Consider the following 26,170-nt stretch of genomic DNA (forward strand, 5'->3'; position numbering starts at 1 on the left):
TTGTGATGTGTACTGGTAGATAAAGTAGGCAGTCCCTCTAAGAGATGCCCTGCCTTAATGATAATTCAATGCTGTAAAGGAAGCAGCCAACTTACCTATAGTTAACTGCCTTTTCAAAAGTCGCTTACATTCTCAAGTTGAGGGTTAAACATTTACTAAGTTCTGATGGTGATCTTCAGTCCTAATTAGCTGGTAGAAGATTCAAATATTAAAATTAACCCAGTGGTATTCTTCTCAAGTCAGAGTCAGGTTGAAGCTTTTCAGGTTGAAGTTTAAGAAGGCAGCATTCAAATCATATTACTCTGAACATACGAGAAATCTTAAAGCAAATTACAGCAAGGAGGTAGAGAGCCTAATGACATGGTTCAATGGCGAGAACCTCTCCCTTAATGTCAGCAAAACAAAAGAGCAGATCATTAGCTTCTGGAATTTGTGTAGGTGCAGATGCTCCTGCTTGTATGGATGGTGCTGAGGTCAAGAGGATTGAGTTCCGAGGAGTGAACATCCCCATTAACCTATCCTGGTCAAGTTGAGAAGCAAGTTCTCTCTTTCTATAAAACTCCTTTACTTTTCAGTTCAATGGTGCTCATCTGTTACTCAGAGTTTAGAAATAGTATCCTTTCAATATTGTCATCATTTCAGTGACTACCAGAAGGTTCACGGTCCACAAGCATTATCATTTGACAAAAAATAAATTATTTCATCTAAAGAACTTGTTAAACAGTGGTAATCGCAAATGAGGTGTGTATAGAGCATGGACAAATATCAAGATGCATTGAGAGTTTGAATAAATTACTTACATTATCATTATTGCTCTAGTAAGGATCCATTTACTGTGATCAGAATTCATAAATGTACACTGTATTTATTATATTGTATTTTTCCTTTTATTTTTATGATACGCCAGATAAATAAAACTATAGTGGCTTTGTTTTTGTAGACTTAACCTTGTATAGAGACCTTGAATACCTTATGTCTTTGCTTCCATTCTATCAATCATTTGCAACCCAATCCCATAGGAATATCTTTAAATAATGTTGGCACTTATTTAGGAATATTAAAATTAAACTGCTGGGTAATTTTATTATAATACCACTTATTTCATGGGGAATTGCTTGAATTTGTATGGTACAGTCTTGTACCACACAAAGTCATGAAATATTTATCAAAATATTAGATAACACTGACGCAGGATATTTATATTTTTTAATCTTTCTGTGGGAATCATGATGCCTTTTTTCAAAAGGATATTATTCTCAAGAATTTCTATGTTTCAGATCGAAGTGCGTCAGGTATTTGAATGGTACAGACGCTCCTCCTATCTGTTCACATGGAAGTTAGTATCTTCATAAATTCATGCTAGGTCACAGTTTCATGGCACTGATAACGTGAGCACTCTCCCTCCAGGGTGATAACATACTAGAAAAAATCCACAATAGTTTTCTTGCTTCTCTACTGTAACTTTGGAGAAATTGCGTAAAGAGCAATTTATGTCTTTTCCTCAGGGTTTCAGCAGCAGATAGGGAGAGCTATTGTGCAACATCTAGTCCTTGCTATTATGTTAGCCATATCATACATGAGAAAGGAGTAGGAGAAGCTACTTGTCTGCCCATGGTTGGACCAACATTCAACATGATCCTTCCCTAATCCCCATTACTGAAGATTTCTCAATACTCCAATAATCTCCCTCATCCTTGACACAGAGAGAGTGATCTGGTGTGTATAGATAGATAATGTGAACATTTACAGCCCAACTGGATCCACAATCTATAAGCAAGATAACATCCCTCAGATTTCATTGTTAAACTACTGACTCACCCTCAGTTCAAGTCTCCATCATCAGAGAAAAACATCACCATGCACACAGCATCCTCAAAACATTGCATGTTTCAATCATAAGAATTTAGACCCATTACTCTAATGATTTAAGTGACGGATATTTTTAGCTACAATATTCAATACTGGATAAACACAAGGGAATATAATTTGCTGAGCTATTTCAAAGAACAGTGAAGTACCCTTCCAAGTGTAGACAGAAACTGTCATTAATGGGCTAAATGTTTTCTTTATGTTTCAATTCATTGTTAACTAGCTTTTATTCCAAAGAACAACCTAATCCTCTGAATAATCAATCAACCTGAACCTTCACAAACAAGTGAAAATCTGCAGATGCTGGAAATACAAGCAACACACACAAGATGCTGGAGGAACTCAGCAGGCCATGGAGCATCTATGGAAAAGAGTAGTCAACATTTTGGCCCACATTTCCATAGATGCTGCCTGGCCTGCTGAGGTCCTCCAGCATTTTGAGTGTGCAAACTGAACCTTTTCAGTGCTATTTCCAGGTCAGGTATATTTCCCCCTAAATGAGGAGAACAAAACGGTTTGCAATATTTGAGTTACAAGTATCACTGCCGGAGCTTATAAGCTATATCTAATTTCCTTAAGGTGATAGAAAAACATTGCTTTGTTGCAGTGCATCTGTCTGAGGAAGGTGTTCCCACTGTGCTGTAAGTAGAGAGCTCCATGATTTGGACTCAGTGACAATGAAGGAATGGTAATATATTTCTAAGTCAAGATGCTGTTCCCATGCACAGACCTCCTTCGTCCTTTTTAGAGGCAAGACTGCAGGTTTGGGAGGTATTGTTGGAACTCTATTTATAGCTGGAACATACAACAGCCATTTTTGATGTTAATGGAGAAAGTTATTATTTAAAATGCACAGAATGAGAGCAAGACTTAACTTTCAACTGCTTTAACATTCAAAACATGATGTAAAATCAACTCAGTATTTTAATTATGTTGATTACCTTTAGACTATCTTCTTTATCAGGCCTATCTACCTCTGCCTTTAAAAAATTCAAAGGCTGGGTTTTCACTCCCCTCTTATCCCATTTGAGAAAGAATATTCCAAACACGCACAATCAACAAAGAAAGAAAAAAAGAGGCTCCTTTCTGCCTTAATTAGTGAAATTTCAGTCACCCACCAGGAAAAAAATCTGCTCCACAAGTACTCTTTTGAAACTCTTCAGTATTTTGTATATTTCAGTCAAATCACCTCTCACCCTTCTGTACTCCAGTTCACAATCCTGAAAAGATATTAAAAAACGTAACTGACAAGCTATTCTTCAGAAGACAACCCTTTTGTTGTAGGTATCAGTCTTGTAAACTTGTTCTAAACCTCTTCCATAGATTTCTATATTTCCTTAAAAAACTAAAGAAGTTCATAGCACTTAAGACATGATTTTGAGTAAAGCATGGGGTGGAAATCAATGTTTGCTTTGGTTGCTTTGTTCTGAATGAAGTTGAACTTCTTGAGACATGTTGAGCTACGTTTGTCCAGGCAAGTGGAGAATCTTCCAAAAAAACACACACACACAAAATGCTGGCAGAACTCAGCAGGCCAGACAGCATCTATGGGAGGAGGTACTGATGACGTTTCAGGCTGAAACCCTTCATCAGGAGAAATGAAGGGTTTCGGCCCGAAACATCATCACTACCTCCTCCCATAGATGCTGTCTGGTCTGCTGAGTTCTGCCAGCATTTTGTGTTTTTATTTATTTCCAGCATCTGCAGATTCACTTGTGTTGCCTGGAGAATATTCCAATACCCTCCCATTCTGTTCCTTGCAGATGGGGAGATATTTTGGCTGTCACAAAGTAACTCACTCATTATAGGATACTAGTCTCTGGTCTGTATTTGTAGCCACAGTATTTGTGTGTGTCAGGTTCATTTGCATTACTGCTCAATAGTGAACATCTAAATAATGATGTTGGAGGACTCGGTGAAGATAAATGGTTAGAATCTCACTGGTTGAAGATGGTTTTTGCAAATTATGTAATGCCATGAATGTTTCTTGCCACATGTCAGCTTGTTCTAAAATTTTAATTAAGCCTTGTTGAACAAGTTGTGCTTAGAATTAATCCATAACCACCAGGAAATATCTTCACATCTGATCTCATGGTGGAAGAAAATTCAAAGGTGGGTAGACCTGAGGTGTAGTGCTGAGGAACTCCTGTGACAGTGTCGTTGCACAGGGATAATTGACTTCTAACAACAATAACCACATTCCTCTTTGTAACAGAACTCCATCCATTAGAATATTTTTTCCTTGATGCCCAGTTTCACCAGAACTTTTTGATGCTACCCCAAAAAACTCAGATCATTTACATACCTTAATACCTATGTTTTAACCAAAGTTATGACATAGTCTCAACTTAATGGCAAAGCCCAGACTAGACATCAATAAGCAGAAAATTGGCAAGTAAGAACTATTGAAAAGTCCTGTGACAATACCTTCTATCATTTCCCTGATTACAGAGTACATGGGATAGTAGCTAGTCCGTTTGTAGTCATCCTACATTTTATTAGTAGGCTGTATATATAATAATTTTCCACATTATTATATGGATGTCAGTTTTGAACTGGGATAATTTAGCTATAGACAGGGCGAGTACAGGTGCACAGGTCGTTTGGGATGTGTCTGATGTCATACCCCGTGCTGTACCCAGAGTTCTGTCCACTCCTTGAGATCAAAGCTGAATCAAATTGCATGAAGCCTCGCAATGTGAAAGCACACAAATCAGTGCAAAGCTACGATGGATCAGGACTGTCCACCAAAACCCTGTATAGCTAGCAAGATCTCCTGACTTCATCTCCATATAAATACTTTATCAAAGACAATTTGTTATGAATATATCACAGGCATTTTGAATCTAAATGTAAATTTGTGAGCGAAAAAGAATATAGTTAAAATTTGATTGGTTACTCTTGTTAAAGATGTATGGAAAATGGTAACAACTTTCCTCTCTTTGCTCCCTCACCTCTCATGTCACAGAGTCACAGCACAGAAACAAGCCTTGCATTTGGGATGTTAGAAAAAATTGGAACACTCCGAGAAAACCCATGCAATCAGCAAGAGGTCCTCGTTAGAAAGGGTGAATAGAAATAACACAAGTGTAAACAGAGCAGCCATTCTTGGAGAGGCCATTCTTTTGAGTGAGTCAGTGTTTAGAGTGGCTTGGTCTCATCAGGCTTGGGCGAGGTAAAGTATCTGTTAATTTTCTTTTTGCTCTTACTTGTTCATTCCTTGTCTGTAAAGGCATAGCGGTGTAGTGAGAATGGCTCCAGGGGCAATGTTTTGTAATGTGTGGGGGATGTGGGGAGTCTTGGGACATTTCCAATCTCCTGGATAAACACATCTGCACCAGGTACACCGAGTTGCAGGTCCTGAAAGAACGTATTAAGGAACTGGAGCTGCAGCTCGATGACCTTTGACTCATACGGGTGAATGAGGAGGTGATAGGAGCTACAGCGAGGTAGTCACTTCTAGGTTGCAAGAGGCAGGTAATTGGATGACTGTCAGGTGAAGGAAGAGAAATGGGCAGGCAGGACAGAGTACACCTCTGGCCATTTCCCTCAATAATGAGTTTACAGCTTTAGATACTGTTGAGGGGGATGACCTTACAGTGAGGAGCAAGAGTGACCGGGTCTCTGGCACTGAGTCTGATGCTGTGGCTCTGAAGAACAGAGAGGTGAAGAGGACTGCAGGGTTGATAGGAGATTCCTTAGCCAGAGGAACAGTGATGAGATCGTGTGGGTGTAATAGGGACATCAAGATGGTATGTTGCCTCCTTAATGCCAGGGTCAGGGATGTTTCGGATCAGGTCAATAGCATTCTCAAGTGTGAGAGAGAGCAGCTAGAAGTTTTGGTGTGTACTGGCATCAATGACATAGGTAGACAAGGTGAGGAGGTCTTGAAGAGTGGTTTTAGGGAGCTAGGTAGAAAGCTGAGAAACAGGACCTCCAGGGTAGTAATCTCTGGATTGCTGCTTGTGCCATGTGCCAATGAGGGTAAGAATAGGATGATCTGGCAGGTGAATGTGTAGCTAAGGAACTGGTGTGGGGGGCAAGGATTCAGGTTTATGGAACACTGGGATATCTTCTGGGGAAGGTAAAACCTGTGAAAAGAGGGTCAGTTTGCACCTGAACCCAAGGGAATCCAATACTGTTGCGGGCAGGTTTGCTAGAGTTGTTCAGAACTGTGTAAGCTAATATGGCAGGGGGATGGGAACCAGAATGACAGTGTTGAGGAACAGGTAGTTGATTTACAAACAAAGGCAATGTGTAGTGAGACTCCTGCCAAGGAAAGGCTGAAGATTGGGCAAAATTGCAATCTACAGGATGTAAAAGGTGGACAAAGTCATAAAGGGTGTATACAGGACTGAAGGTGTTATATTTGATAGTGCACATTATACAGAATAAGATAGATGAACTTGTAGCACAGTTAAAGATTGGCATGTACGATTTTGTGGGCATCATTGAATCATGGCTGAAAGAAAATTATAGCTGGGGGTTTAATGTCCAGGGATATATATTGTATTGAAAGGATAGACAGGAAGGTGGAGGGGCCGGTGTGGCTCTGTTGTTAAAAAATTAAATCAAATCATTAAAGAAAGGTGACAAAGGTTCAAAAGGCATTGAATCGTTGTTGGCAGAGCTACGAAACTGCAAGGGTAAAAAGATCCTGATGGGATTTGTGTACAAATCCCCAAACAGTAGTAAAAATTTGGTCTACAAAATACAAAAGGAGATAGAAAATGCATGCAAAAGGGAAATGCTGCAACAGTCATGGGAGATTTCAATATTTAGGTAGATCGGGGAAAATAGGTTGGCTCTGGACCCTAAGAGGGGAAATTTCTCGAATGCCAATGAGATGGCTTTTTAGATCAGCTTGTGGTTGAGCCCACTAGAGGATCAGCTATTCTGGATTGGGTGTTTTGCAATGAACCAGAATTGATTAGACAGCTTTAGGTAAATGAACCCTAAAGGGAAAGGGATCATAATGTGATTGAACTCACCCTGAAATTTGAGAAGGAAAAGCTAAAGTCAGGTGTTTCAGTATTACAGTATAGTAAAGGGAATTAAAGAGGCATGAGAGAGGAGCTGACCAACATTGTTTGGAAAAGAACACTGTCAGGGATAATGGTAGAGCCACAATAGCTGTAATTTCTGGAAGCAATTAGGAAGTTACAGGATATATACATCACAAAGAGAAAGCAGTATTCTAAAGGCAAGACAACACAACTGTGGCTAACAAGAGAAGTCAAAGCCAACATAAAAGCCAAATAGTGGGCATGTAGTTAAGTAAAAATTAGTGAGAAGTTAGAGGATTGAGAAGCTTTGACAAGCCAACAGAAGACAACTAAAAAAGTCATTAAGAAAGAAAAAATGAACTATGAAAGTAAACTAGCCAATAGCATTAAAGAGGATACCAAAAGTTTCTTCAGATACATAAAGGTGAGAGCGAATATCAAACCGCTGGAAAACAATGCTGGAAAAGTAGTAATGGGGACAGGGAAATGGAGGATGAACTGTATAAGTATTTTGCATCAGGCTTCATTGGGGAAGACACGAGACATATGGTGGAATTTCCAGAGTGACAGGGGTCAGAGTAAGTGAAGCTACCATTACTTCGGAGAAGGTTCTTGGGAAATTGAATGGTTTAAAGGTAGATAGGTCACCTGGACCAGATGATGTATGCCCCAGGGTTCTGAAAGAAGTGACTGAAAAGATCGCAGAGGCTTTTGTAATGATCTTTCAAAATTCATGAGATCCTGGAATGGTTCTGGAACACTGGAAAATTATAAATCTCACTCTACTCTTCAAGAAGGGAGAGAGGCAGAAGAAAGGAAGTGATAAGCCAGTTAGACTGACATGGAACCTGTGTTCCAGGTTCCTGTAGTATGCAAAAGATAATGTGAAAGGGTCATTAACATCAGCACACTTGGTCTAATTTGTTGCAACATAGCCAAAGGAATGGAGACTGGCAAATATCATTTGAAAATCAAATGAATTCAAAACAAAACTATACTCCAGTAGCTTCAGTATACACTTAGTTTTGGTTTATCAATTAGTTATTAAAGCAATGAAGTAAATAATAAAACTTTCTTCTTTTAACTGCTGCATTATAAGTTGTCCTTTTTAATTATAATAAGCATCCATTCATCTCGAGAGACCATGGATTTGTGCGTTGGAAAGTTTCCAGGACGTGGGCCTGGGCTGGGTTTGTATGGGAGACTGGCAGTTGCCCATGCTATAAGTCTCCCCTCTCCATGCCACCAGTGTTGTCCAAGGGAAGGGCAAGGGCCGATACAGCTTGGTACCTGTGTCATCACAGAGCAATGTGTGGTTAAGTGTCTTGCTCAAGGACACAACACGCTTCCTTAGGTGAGGCTCGAACTAGAGACCTTCAGATCACTAGACCAACGCCTTAGCCACTTGGCCAGGTATTCAACATTCAGGTTTTCCACCAGCCAAAGTAGCAATGACTTAGACCAATTTTTATTGATATTTATCTCTTGAACTTTCAGTCAATTTGACAAATACTCCAAAAACATATTTATTCTATTCATGCATGTATTGTGTATTTGATATTTGTGTACAAGCATCACTTACTGAATCACACAAGTGTGCTAAGAAAATTCAAACAGTGGTGGATGCCCCAAAACCAACCATCGTGTCAGAGTTGTGGTCTTTTTTAGGATTTGTAATTACTACAACAAGGTTCCTGTCAAATCTGGCTACTGTACTCCATCCCTTGAGCTCACTACTACAGATCGGGAAGAAATGGCAATGGATAAAGAATTGTGAGGTGAATATCCAAAAGGTAAAGGGAAAAGTGATGTCAGACATTGTATTGACACATTATGATCCACATCATCCAGTGAAGCTTGGCTGTAATGCCTCGTCTCGTGGTATAGGTACAGTAATGTCACACGTTGTGAGTGATGGAAGTGAATGCCCCATAACCTTTGCATCATATTCCCTTACTTCTGCGAAGAAAAAATATGCACAGATTGACAGAGTGGCCTTGGATCTACCTTGGGGTGGAAAGTGTTTCAACCAGTACTCGTATGGGGGAGAGATTACTGTTCTTACTGATCTTCAAAAACTAGTGTCCATTTTAAATCCAAAGAAAGGTGTTCTACTAACAGCAACAGCACAAATGCAGGGATGGGTTCTGTTTCTTAGAGGACAGAATTATGAGATCAAATTCAAGAGGACAACTAATCATGGAAATGCTGAGGGATTGTCCCGTTTTCCCTTTGAAAAGGAATTACCTGAAAAAATTACAAAACAGGACACTCCTCTTGACGTATTCTCCCTAATACAAATTGAAGGTCTCCTTATTACAGCAGAGATGATCGAAAGGGAAACAAGAAAAGACCCCACACTGTCTCTGGTCAACATGGTGACTGAGAGTGGCTGAAATGTGTAGCAGAGATCCTAGTTCACGCATTTATACCAGCGCCGGGATAATCTTGCCCTTCATGAAGGTTGCCTTATATGGGGACAAAGAGTTGTTGTACTATCCAAGCTGAGATCTAAAGTTTTGGAGGAGCTACATGCTGGTCAAAATAAAAGCATTGGTTTGAAGGATGGTTTAGTGGCCTGGGACAGCGCAGCTTGCCATGTACTTTTTAGGATGCCAACATGTCTCGAAGATGCAAAGAGCAGCACCTCTCCATTACCGGGAATGACCTGCATTACCCTGGCAGAGTATCCATGCGGATTTTGCTGGACCATTCATGGGCACAAGTTCCTTGGCAATAGTGGATGCAGCTATGAAGTGGCCTGAAGTGTTCGCTATAGTTTCCACCACAGCCTCACACACTGTTGATGTGTTGAGAAGCCTCTTCCCAAGGGCTGGTGCTTCAGGGCCCAGTCTGTGAGAATAGACCACAGTCTGTAGGGAACAACTACACTTATTCCAGAAAATTAATGGAATAAGTCATATTACATCTGCATCCTACAGCCCAGCTGCAACCGTTTTGATGGGAAGTGTTGACTAGAGTTTAAAGAATGCACTGCGAGCAATGTCAGCAGGACACATTGCACCGATGCTAAGTCAGAATCTCACCAACTTCCTCCTTGCATATCGCAATGCAGTACACTCCACAACCAACAAATTATCCTCTATGCTATTCCTCAGTTGTCCCTTGCAATCACACTAGGATCTCCTCAAACCTAATCTCAGGAGGAATATGTGGATCAAACTCCTGAGACAAATTGAAGGTTTCTCAAAGGGGGATCCCTTCTGGACTAGCAGCCCTGGCAATGGACAGCAGAGCTGATGAAAAGTGGCCACTCAGAAAGATTAAGAACAGAACTGGACCACTCTCCTACACTGTGGAGGTTGCATTTCATATCATCTGGAGATGGCACATTGATCAGTTGAGGAGAGCAGAGTCAATTGTTGGAGAAGAAGGGTGGTGAGGACTGTCAGAACTACTTCCTGCAGTCTCAAAGTCTACTCTGACAATCATCACAGGGGAGTCCCAAAACTTGAGATTGTTGCATGGTCACAAGTTTCACCTGTCAAACAGACTGAGCCTTCTTGTCAGGAAGGACATTATTCCACAAGAGTAAGAAACTAAGTTCAAAAACAAGGACTTGATGAAGGTTTGGATGATGTTACCAAAGGTAATCCATTTTTTACATCAGTAATTGTGTGATATAAATTGAGTGAGATTGATACACATTATTAATGTGGAATCATTATAATGTGCTGGTTGATTTGATCTACTGTACTTCTCTCCATTTGCTTCAGCTGAAACATATGCTCAGCTTCCCTGTGATTTTCATGAATTCCTTATATTTACAATGAATAAACTCACCAGGAAATGCTACATCTAGTAATTAACAATGTAAGTAGATTTTTAATAATGTGATAAATGTTGATGACTCTTGAGAAAACTCTTTTGCCAAGAAAAAATAATAATTGCAGTTCATTCTTCTGACTGTAAATTATTTTAAGCAGGTTTGAAAGTGATCATTTTTAATTTCTATTTCCTTCTTCTTTCTCATATCCAGTAATTCCCTTCCTTTGATTTCATTTTCTGTAGCTGATTTTATACTGCATTCATCCATACTGATTTACCTCCCTTCCTTTGTTTCTTTCTCAATCCTTAAACCTGGGACGACACGGCAGTGCAGCAGCCTACATAACGCCTTACAGTGTCAGTGACCCCAGTTCAATTCCTGATGCTATCCTAAGGAGCTTGTACATTCTCCCCATGGCTGCATGGGTTTCCTCTGGCTGCTGCCACATTCTACAGATGTACAGGTTAATTGGTCACATAGGTGTAATTGTACCACATAGGCTCATTGGGCCGGAAAGGCCTGTTACCATGTAGTATCTCCAAATAAATAAATAACCCTCATGGAGCAAGTGGGTGGACTTTTTATTCCAGTGTTCACTAGGAAACAAGATGTTTCCATCAACAGGAGTGTAAGAAAAAGATCAACCTAAACTTGCATAAACACATCTAAATAATGAGACAACATTCCAGCAAAATCTAGGGCTGGAAGTTTCACAATGAGGAAATTGGAGGTCAGGGGATTTAGAATGATGTACATTGAAATTTACAGTGAAATACTTAGGATGCATTAACAACTAGCACTCCCAAAGATGGGCTGTGGGCAGCTCACAAGTCTTGCTATACATTTTGGTGCTAACATAGCATTTCCACAAGTTTCCACAGTATAACAAGAAAACAAAACTAACAAGACAGCAACAGCAAAATAAGTTGCTTTCTTACCCACACACCCAGTCAAGGGTACTGTTCAAGTTTAGCAGAAGCTGGAACGACATTGATGGTCTGGATGGGTCTTGTGGGGAGGAGGTGTGGTTTCAAGTTCCTGGTTGGTGTCAGTAGGTGAGTGAAAGCAGCCAATCAACTGGGATGTTGAGGTGGTTAGGAAATATTGATGATTGAAGATGATTGGGATTGTGATGGGTTGTGGACTTCAAGTGATCAAGAGGATCAGGGTTGTACCATGGGAAAGGACCTGAGTGAGAAGAGGTACATAATGGAACTTGTCCAGGTGGGACTTCAGCCTGGAGTTCCAGTATTAAAATCCAGTTTCCTGAAGAATGACCAATGATGGACTTCTGTTGGAACAATGGACATTGGGGAATGATACTATTTGTTATGCTGCTCATTCAGAAATCATTACAGTTGTCCAAGAGTAATTCATAACTTGAATGCTTTGTTGAATTTCCAGCATAGTGTGATTCTGCCCAGAGTTAGTTGTAATCATGTCTGATTCACACAAAAAAATCCATTTTCAAACAAACCCAAATCTCTGGATCAATTTTTGTTTTACGTGAAGGAATGGAGTGAGAGTGCAAGTGGGATGCATGTGTATGCTAGGCCAAAACCTATACTTATAACGTGAGAGTTCAAGGTGCAGAGAGAAGCCAACAACTGGACAAGGTAGAGAGAATCCATTAACAGAGTTGGAAAGGGAATAAATGAGTGACACAGTAGCAGCAGAACTTGAGAAAGAAGGATTGAGTAACAGAGAGAGGAAGGAAGACCTATTGTATGGTGGGGTTGGGAAGATTTCGGAAAAAAAAGCTTTCTTTACAGGAGATATATTGGATCTGTTGATGAAAATTATGCTGCATACATCAATTGGTAACATAAAGTCAGAGAAAAATTTAGCATAAATGGAATTCATTAGTCTCATAGAGAAGGAAGGCAAACTCCCACAGACAGCAGCAAGGGTGAGGATTGAAACCAAGCTACTGGAGTTATGAGACAGCAGCTCTGCCAGCTGTGCCACTCTGCCACCCATTGTTGTGCATCCTAAGAGAGTTATGCTTCTCATTAGTAGTTTCTGCACATTTAACATTTATGTTAGTCACCCCACCACTATTATTTATGAAGATAAATATTCCCTATAGAATATTCTCTCTGACTAATAATATTCCTTGTGCCACCAGCATCTAGGTTCAACTAAGTATTATTCATTGTAATGTATTTCAATTCTGTTACACTATCATTATTTTCAGAACTGGCATTTGCAGAGGAACTGTATCAAAAATCTTACTGGAATTCAAGCAACATCACCTCCATTTCCTAACACACTTCAGACTTATTTTTGTAATGCCCCTGAAATAAACCTAGTAAGTTAGAATGGCAAGGCATTCTGTTCTTGTACCCATATAGGCTATTTTTATGACATTTTTCATTTGCTCCATGATGTCATCTTTGCTAAAGGTGTCAACGATTTTGCATGCCATGGATATAACTGTTTATTCCAGAGTCATTGTGTTTTCACTCTCATAGAATGGGCGGCATCCGATGGTGACTTTCTATAGTCCCAAGCAATTTTCTGCATTGAAAAATTGGCTTAGTAAATTAGTTTATTATTGTCACATATTCTTATGCACAGTGAAAAACTTAATTTTCATACCCCTAACACTATCCTGAGTTCTTCCAATTTCACCTCCTAGTTCTCACCTGGCTGCACAATTCAATGGGAGCCAAGGCAGTTGCTGGCTAAACAGTGACCCAGTTTCTGGATCTGTCCTGGGACCCCTGCTCTTTGTAATTTTTATAAATGTCCTGGATGAAGAGGCGGAGTACAGGGTTAATGGTCAGTTACTTAAGAGTGTGGATGAACAGAGGGATCTTGGGGTTCTAATCCATACATCCCTCAAGGCCGCTGCACAGGTTGATAGGATTGTTAAGAAGGCCTATGGGATGCTAGGCTTCATTAACAGGGGGACTGAGTTCAAGAGTAGAGAGGTCATGTTGCAACTCTACAAATCTCTGGTGAGACCACACATGAGTATTGTGTTCAATTCTGGTCACCTCATTATAGGAAGGATGTGGAAGCTATGGAGAGGGTGCAGAGGAGATTTACCAGGATGTTGCCTGGATTGGAAAACAAGTCTTATGAGGCAAGGTTAGCAGAGCTGGGACTTTTCTCTTTGGAGTGTAGATGAGACGGGACTTGATAGAGGTATACAAGATTATGAGAGGCATAAATAGGGTGGATAGGCAGTACCTGCTTCCCAGGGCACCAATAGCAAACACCAGAGGGCATATGTTAGAAGTTAAGGGAAAGAAGTTTAGGGGGAGACATCAGGGGTAAATTTTTTTACACAGGTGGTTTTGGGTGCCTGGAATGACTTGCCTGGGATGGTGGTGGAGGCTAAAACATTAGGGGTATTTAAGAGCCTCTTGGACAGGCACATGGATGAAAGAAAAATAAAGGGTTATGGGGTAGTGTGGGTTTAGTACTATTTTTTAAGGAATATATGGGTTGGCACCACATCGAGGGCTGAAGGGCCTGTACTGTGCTGTAGTATTCTAGTGTTCTAGTGTGTTTATTGCAATATTTTATTTCTCCCTTTTGCTTTAAAATATATTTCTGGTGTATTTCAAAATTTGTTGCCATTATTTCAGTATACTCTACTTGAACACTATTGTTGAGTCTTTTGGTGATTAATCTGTTGTAACATTGCAGAATTTTCTTTCATCGATTTAAATGTTTTTTTTTCTCTTTTATTAATAAGTTGTGTTGTATACACATTTGGTACACCTATTTAAACACAGAAAAGTGCAAAGTGCCATCTCTGCTTTTCATAGAAATACAGTGTTATGTAATACCTTTGCAAACATAGATACATTTGAAAGCTATAAACCTACTTTGATAAGATATCTTTGGTACACTAGAATTTGAAAAGTTTAATTTTATTATCATCCATTGCCTTTATTATTAAATATTAGTACATTAATCTATACTTAAACATTCATAAGCATGTCTATTAGAAATTTGATCTTTCTAATGACAGAGCAAACACTTTATCCTGTGAGCATACTGTTAGGCTAATTATTTGTGTTTTAGACATTTTTGATACTTTGTACTGTCTGCTTTTATGGGTTTCTCAGATTGTTATTTGGAACTGTTGATCAATTTTGTTTGTGTCCCGGGTTAATATGGCTGATTTACAATCAATATGACCATACGTTATGAGTCAGAAATATATTTCTGACAGCTTCCCTCTTCCTTTCCAGTCCTGTGAATCATCTCAGCCCAAAATACTGACTGTTTATTCATTTCCCCCAGATGCTGCCTGACCTGCTGAGTTCCTCCAGCATTTTGTGTGTGTTACATTGGATCTCCAGTATCTGAAGAATATCCAGTGTTTATAGAGAGTATGGAATACTTTTTTTTAGGATATAAAGAGTGCTCCTTTACAATAGGAAACAAAATCTATTCCAACACTGGCTGTGTCTCATTTACTAATGTGTCTATTCATACTTCGTGTGTGCTGCATAAGTAGAAGGTATTTCTTCTATTCTCCTGTTGCCTACGTAGCATCAATACTTCCTATCTAATAATGTGGACATTTTGGCCAGCAATCTAACTGAAGCTAAATGCTAACAAAATGAACTATGCAGTATACATAATACATAGAATACATACAGCAACAGTAAAGGCCCTCAGCCCATGAGATTGTGCTGACCTTTTAGCTATTCATGATCAATCAAACTCTTCCCTCCCTCATAGCCCTCCATTTTATTTCATTCATGTGTCTGAGAGCCTCCTAAATAACATATCTGTCTCTACCACCATCCCTGGCAATGTGTTCCACGCACTCATTACTCTCAGTGTAAAAAAGCTATCTCTGACATCCCCTTTTACTTTCCTCCGATTACCTTAAAATTATGCACTCTCATATTTCTACCCCAGGAGAAAGTCACTGGCTGTCCACTCTCTCAATGCCTCTTATCATCTAATACACCTCTAGTAAGTCACCTCGCATCCTCCTTCACTCCAAAAAGAAAAGCCCTAGCTCACTCAAACTTTCCTTATGAGTCATGCTCTCTGATACAGGCAGCATCAAGGTAAATCTCCTCTGCACCCTCTCTATAGCTCCACACACTTCAAAAATGAGGCTACTAGAAATGGACACAATAACGAAGTGTGGTCTATCCAGAGCCTTATAGAGATGCAAGCTCATGGCTCTTGAACGCAATCCCCCAAGTATTGAAAGCCATCACACTATATGGCTTCATAACATTGAGATTTCTATGGACCCTAAGATCCCTCTGTTCCCCCACACTGCTCACCATTCATCTGATACTCTACCTTCGAGTCTGACTTTCTAAGTGCATCACTTCACACTTTTCTGGATTAAATTTCATCTGCCATTTCTCAGCCAAGCTCTGCATCCTGTCAATGTTCTGTTGTAAACTACAACAAACTTCTACACTATCCGGAACACCATCAGCATTCATGTCATCAGCAAACTTACTGACCCTCTTCCTTATTCAAGACATTTTGAAAAATCACAAAGAGCAGGAGCCCCAGAAGAGACCCTATGTAACACCACAGGTCATCGAATTCCAGGTACAATACATCCTCCGCCAGCAGTAGGCAAGCCAGTTATGAATCCGTGCAGCCAAGTTCCCCTGGACCCTATGCCTCCCGACATTCTGTATGAACTTACCATGGGGAACCGTGTCAAATGCCTTACTAAAATGTAGCAAAATATAAGCTAGAATTTGTGTTTGTTTTATGAACTTTGCTCTGAGGACTGTTTTATTGTTAAGTAAGATTGTTGGTCTGATGAAGTTCTGTAACTACAGGTTTCAGAGCATTAGAAATCATACAAAATATCCAGTGTGAAGAAAGATTCCCTTATTACAAAACTATTCCTTTCTGAATCCATTGTTTCATATTCCCCTTTTCTGCCTTTCTTTCTCTGCCACCTCTTTCCCTCTTTTAGTCCTGTCAAGCATTTTATTTTTTCCCTTTTCCCTTTGGTATTCTATCTTGATTAGTCCCAATCTAGCACCATCATTAATCCAACACCACATTCATTATGTTTCAAAGCTGCTTGGATCTGAAGGTGTTACAGGATGGAAGGAGTTATATTTGAATGCACACAGTGTATGGAATAAAGTAGATGATCTTGTAGCACAGTTAGAGATGAGCAGATATGATGTTATGGGTATCACTGAATCATGGCTGAAAGATCATAGTTGGAAGCTTAACATCCAAGGATGCAAATTGTATCAAAAGGATAGGCAGGTAGACAGAGAGGACTGGGTGGTTCTGTTGCTAAAAACAAAATTAAATCATATCATTAGAAATAGGTGACATAGAATCACAAGATATAGAATCTTTGTGGGTAGAGTTCAGAAACCGCAAGGGTAAAAATACCCTGACGGAAGTTATATACCCAAGCACCCAATCAGTCATCAGGATGTGGGATATAAATTTCAATGGGAACTAGAAAATGTATGTAGTGAGAGCAATGTTATGATAGTCTTGGGGGATTTCAATATGCAGATAGATTGGGATTCATTTCCATTTATCTTCATAGCATCTTCAAACATGGTCACAAATCCATCAATTTCATCACCCAAATCATTGACAGATAAATTGAAAAGAAGCAGTCCCAATGCTGTTCCTTGCAGGACACCACTAGTCACCAACAGCAAAGCAGAATAGGCCCTCTTTATTCCCACTCATTGGCTCCTGCCTGTCAGTCAAACTTTTATCCAAGCTAGTATCTTTCCTGTAAAGCCATGGTTTCTTAGCTTATTGAGCAACCTCATGTGCGGTACCTTCTGAAAATCTAACATCCTCTGATTCTCCTTTGTCTCTTATTTCCTCAAAGAATTCCAACAGGTTTCCCCTTAAGGAAATCGAGTTGACTTTGGCCTATTATATCATGTGCCTCCAAATACCCCAAAATTCCATCTGTAATAATAAACTCCAACTTCTTCCCAACCACTGAAGTCAGGCTAACTGGCCTATCATTTCCATTCTTATGCCTCCCCTCCCTTCTTGAAGTAGCTAGTGATTTTTTCAGTTTTCCAGTCCTCCGGAACCAATCCAGAGTATATTGAGTCTTGAACAATCATTACTTATGCCTCTGGAATTTCTTCCACACTCTCTTTCAAAACCCTGTTGTGTAGTCCATCTAATGTTTGCTGGCTTTTTGAGGTATCACCTTTTGAAGGTATCCTGGATGTTGGGGAAGCTAGAGCCTAGTTAGAGATGTCTGAGTTTCCAACTTTCTTCAGCTTTTTTCTGACCTTGTGCAGTGGCCCCTCCATACCAGACTGTGATGCAACAAGTTAGAATGCTCTACACTGTACATCTGCAGAAATTTGCAAGTATCATTGGTGACATATTAAGTCTCCATAAACATTGAATGAAATATAACTGCTTTTCTTCCTTCTTTGTAATTGTGTCAGTTTGTTGGGCACAGAATAGATCTTCAAAAATGTTGCCACTCAGGAACATGGAACTGCTCACCCTTTCCACTGCTGATTCCTTGACACAGAATGGTGTGTGTTCCCTCGACTTCCTCTTCCTGAAGTCTATAATCAATTCCTTGGTTTTACTGACGTTGAATGCAAGGTTGTTTTGTGAAAGCACTCAACCAGCTGATCAATCTTGCTCCTGTATGCCTCCTTGCCACCATCTGAAATACTGCAATCAATCTTTGTGTTGTTGGCAAATTTATAGATGACATTTGAGCTGTGCCTAGCCATATTGTCGTGGGTTCTGGGGATGAAGGGGTTACCATATGAGGAACTTGTAATAGCTCTGGGCCCGTACTCACTTGAATTCAGATGAATGAGGAGGGTTCTCACTGAAACATATTGAATGGCCTCGATAAAGTGGACGTGGAGAGAATGTTTCCTATGGTGGGGTAATCTAGGACCAGAGGACACAGCCTCAGAATAGAAGGACATCTATTAAGAATGGAGAGGAGGAGGAATTTCTTTAGCCAGACAGTGGTGAATCCATGGAATTTGTTGATCAGTCCACTGACTCAAAGCATCCTGTAAGTGCTCCTCTGCCTTCATAGACCATACCTTCTTAGCCTGCAACACTGGTGCTGCAGTCTTTAGTCTCTGCCTACATGCTGGGAATAGAAGTGCAGCTCTGTGTTCAGACTTACAACAGTGTGGGAGTGGGATGGCACGGTATGTGTTCTTGATGGTGGTATAACCGTAGTAAAGTGTGCTGGCTCCTCTGGCTCCACAGGTGATATGTTGGGAGTAGTTGTTCAGAGACTTTGTCAAGCTGACTTGGTTGAAATCCCCTGCAAAGCTAGGGAAGGCATCAGGGTGTGCTGTTTCATTCCTGCTGTTTACGGACCTTAACTCCTAATGAAATATAGATTCTGTTGTACCTTCTTTGTAATTGCATTAGTATGTTGGGACAAGGATAGATCTTCAGAGATGTTGACACCCAGGAACTTGAAATTGCTCACCCTATCCACTGCTAATACCTCGATGAAGACTGTTGTATGTTCCCTCCTGCTCCCATTCTTTATCTCCTTCTCAAATCTCATTATAAATGTTACTTTAATATATTGCATTCTTAAACTTTCAATTCACTGGAAATGGAATTAGTTTATTATTGTCACATACCAATGTACAGTGAAGAGTTTCCAGACAGATCATAATTACAGTGAGGTAGTAAAAAGACAAAAGAATGCATAATGTAATGTTGGAGTTACAGGGAAAATGCAGTGCAGGTAAACAAATAAGCTTTAAGGCCATGAGATTATAGATTGTGAGATCAAGAGTTCAAGAGTTTTAGTGAATGAGACTTGAACTCATGACCTGTTAACTGTGAATATAGCTATCCTGCTATCTGTGCTTTCATGCTTTGGTATCTGCCTAAATCAGCATTCTTAGCTCTGTATCTTCTGTGCTTTGAAGAAGAAGCCCATTATCTCCACTCACTTCCCCTTCCCCCTGCACTTTGCCAATTTGAAACTGGAAGGCCGTAAGATTGTAATTGCTGACTGAAAGCATCCTGGATCAAACTTCGTAATGCCCTTTGTGGCATAAAAGACCAACACAATGTAATCAAGTTTCATAGAACAGCCAGAACGCCTAGACCTCAAACTGCTGGAACACTTCTGGCAAACAACAAAACTACACCTCTGGATTTCCATTTGACAATATCGTCAGGTTTTGCATTCTGTCTGAGCTTCACTAACATTCAGAAACATTCAAAAACTATTAAAAATGATGATTAAAAATAAAATCATAAGTAAAAGCAAAATAAAGCATTGTTGTGATATTCTCCAAAATTAAGTTTCTAATTACTTGAAACTGCCTTAAACCATCAAAGGTATAATTCCAGCCACAATAATTCAAATATCTAACCTAATATTTCTTACCAGACAACTGTGGAATGTCCATTGAACTCAATGGCACATCTGATGCCAAGTCTAACCTGCCATAAGTCTGTGAGCAGGTTGCCTAGCTTAAGTGTTGGTAAGTAGCAGCAAGTTTAATTTCTACCTTTGGACTCCATGTGCAACATGTGACAGGTTCACTAGCTGGAATCCATCAACAAGTTCATGTAATAAGTAATAGCAACTTACCCTGGAATTTACCAGCTAGACTGAGATTTTACATCTGCTTATGGTAGATCTTTTAAGCTTTATTTGTTAATGTGATCCTATAAAACAATGGTTGATCTTGGAAAAAAAAGATACATCTATTTTTATTTCCTGTCACCTTCAGAAGGATACACACCACTAAGGCCTAAATTCAAGAGCTACTAACGCTTCGAAACACAAGGTTTAATTATAAACATTCCTTGTATTACTGTTTCTCCAATTTCCTTTTGATTGGATAAGAATTACCAAATTAAATCCTTGGATATGCATGAAGAAACATCAATATAAAATATCCCTAGTGAAACAGTTCCTATACCAGATTTATTACAATTAAACATATGTAGTTTTTTATTAATGCATTTTCTGTCCTTACATAGGAAAGCCACTGTTAATTTAAAATACTTTATGTTCAATTGAAATGTATCAATTCAGTTATAGTCATAGTTACAGCATTTATCAATATTTTTGAACATCATTGAAACATTCAATTATACTGACAAGTTTTTAATATTACTGACAACAGAGAATGAAAGCTTACTGGAATGAACAATAACCAAGTTGGACAGTTTCAATGACATTTCTGATTATTATTAAGAATGTACTGCTAAGTTCGTTGCAATAAAAAACTAAGGAAGATGCATATAACTGGTAGGTATTGAATTGACTTTATCATTTACTTCCTTCATATACATGAGGAGTAAAAATCTTTACATCTCCATCTAAATGTGCAATGTGCAATTTATAATTATTTATAATAAATTGTATGTACAACAGGACAGTCAATATAACGTAGCAACACAGTTGTGTCAAAAGTTGGTCTAAATGTTTAGTAGCAATAAGTGGATGCTTGATACTTGGCATGGAAACAATGTACTACAGAGCCTGTTTCTATGTTACTTGACTCTATGAACACTGTAAACATTGTGCTGAGAATCAAGAGGTTGAGGGCTCACACTGTTATCATTAATCATTCAGCTCAAATCAGCAAAGCTGCAAACTAAGTCACACTTAGGAAGCTGCCATGAAAATATGCAAAAAGATGTTTTGGCTATTCCTAAAGAGGACCATTTGGATGTGTTCTGCCACTTACAGAGATTATTAGTAAAAAAGAGATTTTTTAAAAAAATATGGGAAATATAGTGTCCAAAACATATACAAAATACATTTAATTTCAGTTTTGATTGCTATAATTAAAATGAATTAATATTATTTTATGGAAAAATTAAATTTACACAGCAATTTTTCAATATTTCAAGCAAGAAATATAATTTAGCCATTTTATACTTCAAATACATGATTTGGTAAAACAGCACTAGATCAATCCATCCAAATGATTACAGATGAAAATCAGAGTCACGGAGCACGACAGCGTAGAATCAGGCTCTTCAATCCATCTAGTCCTGGCCAGACTACTATTCTGTCAAGTCCCCCTGACCTCCTTCTGAGCCATAGCCCTCCATACCCCTTCTATCCCTATACTGATTCAAACTTATAATCAAAGCCACATCTACCACATTTACTAGCACCTTGCTCCACATTCTCAGCACCCTCCGAGTGAAGGAGTGCCCTTAGGGTTTTCCTTAATTATTTCACCTTTCATCTTTAACCTATAACCACAGTGGATAAAGCCTGCTTGCATTTACCAGGTCTATACACCTCATAATAAAAACCCCATTCAACATTTCCTTATAGCTTAGGTCCTAAAATCCCTTTAACATCTTTGTAAATTTTCTGTGTACTCTTTCAATCTTATTGATACTTTTCCTGTCGGAAGGTGGCTAGTACTGCACACAATGGTCCAAATTTAGCCTCACCAACATCTTATACAACTTCAATAAAACATCACCATTCTTGGATGTAATACTCTGATTTATGAAGGCTAATATGCCAAAAGTTCTTTTTATTAACCTATATACCTATGATGCTACTTTCAATGAATTATGGACCTGTCTTTCCAAATCCCTTTACTCTACCACACTCCTCGGTGCCCTACTGTTCTCTGTGTATGCCCTATCCTGGTTTGTTCTAACAAAGTGCAGCACTTCACACTTGTCAGCCCATTTTTCTATCTGCTCCAAATCCTGCTGCAAGCTTTGATAGTCTTCCTCACTATTCACTGCCCTCTCAATCTTCATGTCATCCATGAATTTGCTAACCCAGTTTATCATATTACCATCTCGATTACTGATACAGAAGACAAACAACAATGGACCCGTCACTAATCCCTACAGCACACCATTAGTCACAGGCCTCCAGTCAGAGAGGCTATTATCTACTACCACTCTCTGATTTCCCTTGATATCCAATATTTATTCCAATTTATTATATCATCCTGAATGGCAAGCATCTGAACCTTCTGGACCAGCTTCCCATGTAGGACTTTATCAAAGGCACATCCACTGTCTTTCCTTTATCAACTTTCCCAGAAACTTCCTCAAAAAACTCTACAAGATTGGTTAGATATGATCTTCCATGCACAAAGCCATGGTGACTATACATAATCAGGTACTGTTTGTCCGAATACATGTATATCCTATCCCTCAGCATACCTTCAACTAATTTACCCCTTAGTGACATCAAACTAACTGGCCTATCATTTTCTGACAGACTCTTGGAGCTTTGCTTGAACATTGGAAATGCATTAGCTCTCCTCCAGTCCTCTGGCATTCATCCCTGATAAGGACATATTAAATTCCTCTGCTAGGACCCCTTTTGGAGACAATACAAAGAAGATTCATCACACTAATTCTTGGGATGAAGATTTGTCCTCCCAAGAGAGGTTAGGCATTTTCTGTCTGCATTCTTTCAGAATAATGCAGGTGGCCATATTCAAACATACATGATTCTAAGGAGGCTTCACAGTGTAGATGCTGAGTTATATCCATTAGTGAGTCTTAAAAAAGGCAATGCAATTTCAAGAACATTGTTATTTTGTCTCTCAGTGTGTGGTGAATCTTTGGGATTTACTGCAACAGCAGTACGTGGAATCTAAAGCATTAGAAATATTCAAGATGGAGACAGATAAGTACAAGATATTGAGGGCTATGGGGAACTGACACTGATGAGGAATTATAGCAAGGATTGATTGACCTTATTGAATGGCAAGGCAAACCTGAGGGGACTAATGGCTTACTCCTGCTCCTGTTTTCTTTTTTTTTTTTGCATTTAATTTGAATTACTTTAGAAACACAGCTTTTTATTATTTATAATAAAAAGTAATTTGAAAATAACAAAATTAAAAAATGCAACTACCAGTTAGTATCACTGTGGTCACAATACAGTATTATGATGAACAATTATAAAATAGCACATCCATTCTGTATTGTACTTCACTCAGTAGACATCAGATAAGATTTATACAAATACATTTATTGAATTGTGGAGCTAAAGTTTATCCAAAATGTTTTTCATGTTTGTATGCAAATAAATTGAAACTAAAATTGAATATTTCCAGTCTGAACTGAAAAGTGCAGATTGAAAAGGACTTCATAATTCTCAAGAATAATTATTTTGTCTATGATCTAAAAGTTCTTACCATTTTGACATTGAAATGATCCCAGTTTAGCTTAAGGGAGGGAAATAGAGCTTCTGGATTTTTAAAAGGGTGGGCTTTATTAGAAATGTTGGAAAATTGAGTGAAACATAATGGTTTGGAATGATTCTCCTCCATTAAGGACTGCTCTCCAATGCTGTCAGAAAGCATTCAACAATCTTTCTAATTTTTGTCTCCAACTTTTCACACTCTTGATATTAAACAAAATTTTCAGACACTTTCTTTCTTATATCTTGGACAATTGACACCACAGCTTACCCTGGAAATCTCCAGTATTGGGCTTGTTGACCTAACAACACTGGCCATTTTCTAAATTTTCACACTCTTCCCCATTCTCCCCTCCCCCCATCGACCAGATTTCTCCTCCTAAATTCTCTTTCAATTTCCAAACAACAAACAACAAACTACATCACATAAATGGCAAAGTGGCAGTTGAGTGCATGATTACTTGAGAAAAGCTGATAGTAAATGGTAAATTATATGTTTTAACTAAAGTAACTGGGAAATATTTAATTAACTTATTCAGTTTAATTCCATGGATCAGTATTTTGGAGATTAACAGAAGTAATAAAATGAAAATAATACAGAGTTCAGAGAAGGTGAATTGAGCCAAGGGATTCAAATCAGGCATTTGGGCCTAGGGATTCACTTGACTGGGTTTGGAAGAGCTGATCTGGGTGCAGACCTGCTTGCTAGTCAGAGACACCAGAGTTGGTGTCTTCAAGTTGGTACGAAAGACGGCCTGTAGTGGAACCATGAGTGTATGTCTTTGAAGTTTCTTTTGTGATTGGAAGACCCTGCTGGACATTAATTGCTGCAGGCCTGCTACCCTTGTTTGGTGGAAAGACAGACGGCAAAGCATTAGCGCTGCCTTGGTTGTAGGAAAGACTAGGCCTCAAACCATGGGCTTGCATCATAGCGTGGCGTCTGGGATCGGTTGGGCAGTGGCCTCTCCTGTTGGTGCTGCCCTCCAGTGGAATTACAGTCTGCACTGCTGGGAACAATCAATTTGAGGAACTTGCCATTCAGGGTCTTGGACTAAAAGTGTGTTTTCTTACGTGACTACATTCTTTTTTTACTTTCTTGCTACTTTGAATGCACATGTATGTTTTTGCACCTTGGCCCCAGAGGAATGCTGTCTCGATCGGTTGTATCCATGTATAGTTTGAATGACAATTAAACTTGATTTGATTTGATAAACAATATAAGATGCCTTAGAATGTAGCAGTAATCTTTTGAGGGTTAATTTGTGCAACAACAGCAACATCTTCTGGTTAAAGAAGGTCCACATGCTTTAAAAATGAACTGCTAACCTTCATCCTTCTATGTAACCCATTACATATTAGAAACAGATTGCAGTGACAGTCTGACTATGCTGGTAATGTAGATTTTACACTAATAGAATGAGTAAAGGAGCAGAATTTAATACCACCTGGCAACTCTTTCTTTCAACAATCAGAGTCAATGCACTCAGTGCAGGAAAAGACTGCAACTTTTTGGCATTCAAGCTGTTTGCAAATGATTAAAAAATAAATCATTGTATAATGAAAGCCCAAAGTTCAAAGTAAATTTATCATCAAAGTATGTATACCATATATAACCTTGAGGTTTATCTTCTTCTAGGCAGCCACAAAACAAAGAAACAATGGAATCCTTGACGAACCCACAACAAAGACCAACAAACATCCAATTTGCGAAAGAAGAATAAATTATGCAAATAGTAAAGTAAATAAACAAATAAAACACAGATCATGAATCATAGAGTCCCTGAAAGTGCGTCCACAACCATAGAATCCATACATTGCTGAGGCAAGTACAGCCGGTCCAGAAGCCGGATGGCGGCTGGCCACTGTTGTGGAGTCTCTTCGGCGCTAAGGCGAGTGGACTGGTTTAGGAGCCCAATAGCTACAGGGCAGCAACTGCTCCTGAACCTGGTGACGTGGGACCCAAGACTCCTTTATCTCCTGCCCTCTGGTAGTAACAAAAAGAGAGGGAGGCGAGTCAAACCCAGGCAGATGGGTTGCGTTCAGGTGGGGAATCTTGGCTCACACAAAATCGTGAGCTGAAAACCAATTTATCCACTGTCCTTGGCCTTCACTCCTTAATTTTTAAAAATCTAGCTCAGCCTTTAGATCAGCTAAACATCGATTCATTATTTTAAGTTAAGAGAAAGCAGATACAGTTTTTAGAATAAAAAGATACTTTTTTAATATTCAACTGATATAGATAGTCAATTTGGGATTTTACTCTATTGATCTAAAAGAAGACTCAACCAAACTAGTACTTATTCCAATACACAGACACCTCTGTAAGGCCTATTTTTCCTGCTAAATTGATTATTTTGGGATCAGCCAATACCAAAACACTGA

General features: G+C 39.1%; 1 protein-coding gene across 1 annotated transcript in view; it reads right to left on the reverse strand.

Annotated features, from left to right (window-relative positions):
• Positions 1-20,158, reverse strand: part of tenm4 (teneurin transmembrane protein 4) — a 1,643,409-nt gene extending 1,623,251 nt beyond the window's left edge. Inside the window, exons 1-2 of the mRNA XM_059964502.1 lie at positions 20,024-20,158; positions 2,988-3,089 (exon numbers count right to left, since the gene is read on the reverse strand). The gene's annotated coding sequence lies outside the window, so the exon portion shown is untranslated. The remainder of the gene's footprint in view (positions 1-2,987; positions 3,090-20,023) is intronic.
• Positions 20,159-26,170: the final 6,012 nt, after the last annotated feature.

The sequence above is a fragment of the Hypanus sabinus genome, chromosome 3 (assembly GCF_030144855.1).
Source record: "Hypanus sabinus isolate sHypSab1 chromosome 3, sHypSab1.hap1, whole genome shotgun sequence".
Classification (NCBI taxonomy): Eukaryota; Metazoa; Chordata; class Chondrichthyes; order Myliobatiformes; family Dasyatidae; genus Hypanus; species Hypanus sabinus.